Raw genomic sequence first — 2,352 nt, forward strand, 5'->3', positions numbered from 1 at the left:
TAATAATTCAATTGTGAGAGGTTAATACATATTAAATATTGTAATTATAGGTTGCATAAAAATTCGGTTATGAATACAAATATTTATTAGAGAAAACTTATTGAGAATTCTAATATTTGACTAATTAAATATTTTATAACGTTTTAACTTATAGTAGGGGTAAAATGGTAATCCAGCTTTGAAGTTAAAAGCTTCCCACTTTTAATAATATATGATGATAAATATATATTTAGGTTTAGAATTAAGTTGAAATTAACCACTTTTGTCCCTTTTTGGTTATTACCTTTCACGATGATTACGTTTATATTTTATGTTTGAACATCTATAATAGATATACTTATAAGTATTGTGTTTTAAGGGATTCAATATTATTACTTTAGTTATGTTATTAATTATTGATCATAACCGAATAACCAAACCGAAAAAAGCCGAACCGAATAGAGGAAAACCAAACCAAATTTATTTTGGATCGGATTGTGTTACACTTTTACAAAACCAAAAGCCGAAAAATCCAAACCGAAAAACCGAATGCACTTTGACTTTTTATTTTTAACTTAAAAACTACTCCCTCCGTTTAAAAAAGAATGACATCCTTTCTTTTTTAGTCTGTTTAAAAAAGAATGACCTCTTTCTTTTTTTGATAACATTTTAATTTCAGCTTTCCATGTGACATGTTTAAGGCCACTAGATTAAAGAACAATTTTTTACATTTGACATAATTTTGCGGACTCTTAATCTATTTCTAATAGTACAAAGATATATCTGACCCTTTTCCATATTTTGATTTAATCATGTTTCATTGCAAGTTGCCTGATATAAATCGTTGTCATAAGAGAGATCTGATGTTGACTTAAGCATCCTCATTGGAATAAGGAAAAGGTGTACTCTATTTTATATAAAAGAAATCTCTGCAAAACGTGCTATAGTTTACAATAGTATAAAAGGAAAATTACACGAATAAATAAATATATATTAGTTAATTAGTTAATATAACTACATTTAATTAAATTACCATTCACCACTAACTTATAATCATAATTATGTGAACCACATTCAGAATTTATATAATTCGACTCCCAATTGTATAAATTCAGAATTTGTATAATTTGATTCCTAATTGTAATAAATCCAGTGCAAGCTTACCCTAGTTTGTATATAGCTATCACATTGATATAATTAATTTGTATAAGTTTTGAAAAATCCTAAATGTTTAAACACATTAGTATATATTTACCCTGTTTACATATTGACATGCGAATTATACAAATAAAAATATCCATAGCAAACAAAATTATAGCAAAGCATAATTAGGCAAATTGTAACTAAGGAGACTTACTAAGTTTAATCTCTTTGCTATTTATGAAATTTTCTAGTATAAACTGTCCTATCATGTATAGCAATTAGATTGCTAAAGGGAAAATAACATGTACTAGAAAATAGCAGAGAAGTCTATAAAAGATTTTACGAAAATGATATGAAAACCAAGTATGACACAAGGATTATCAATCTGTTCCATTAACAAGTAAAAGAAGTAGATAAAACTCAGGTACAAAGCAAAAGCACAGACAATATTCTGTGGCTTCATCAACCTCCCTTGAAGTTGGCTAAGAGAAGACATTTTAAGATCAAAAGACTTCATAAGCTCCCAGGGCTTTGATCAAGTCGTAGCAACGCAACGAGTGATGTGAGTTCGAATGCTATTGCACACAACCTGATGATTATTGGGAGAAGAACCCTATACTAGCCCTTGAAAATATTTCTGTTTTTAAAAACAATCACAAGACTTCAGGCTACAATTCAACTGACATTGGCCTTGTTTAAACACCAAATTCCTCTAATAAAAGCATTCAACTCAAACGGTGTGTTTGGTATGAAGGAAAACATGAAAATGTTTTCTAATTTTCTCATGTTTGATTGGGTTAAATATTTTTCAAATCAACTCATTTTCCTCAAATTTAAGGAAGATGACTTTTCTTCAAAACTTAAGGAAAATATTTTCCAAAACTCCCTTCCAACTTCAAATTACAATTTTTTTGTTGAGGGTAGGGACAAAATAAATTGATTTAAAAAATATTATTTCAACTTCAAAATTTCATTTTCTCACCCTACCCTCGACCCCCCCCCCAAAAAAAAATTAAGTTTGTTTTTAATAAATATTTTTAACTTCAAAATTTCATTGTTTCAAAAAAATATTTTCTATTCTAGTAAAAATAAAATATATTTCTCAAAAACATTTTTCATTCATAAATCAAACATTAAAAATCTTTTTTCGGAAAATATTTTCAACTTACCAACTAAACATGAAAAAATAAGTCAAAAATCTACTTGTTTTCCAGGAAAACATTTTCCTTC

This window comes from Solanum tuberosum, unplaced genomic scaffold (assembly GCF_000226075.1).
Source record: "Solanum tuberosum cultivar DM 1-3 516 R44 unplaced genomic scaffold, SolTub_3.0 scf00192, whole genome shotgun sequence".
Taxonomy (NCBI): domain Eukaryota; kingdom Viridiplantae; phylum Streptophyta; class Magnoliopsida; order Solanales; family Solanaceae; genus Solanum; species Solanum tuberosum.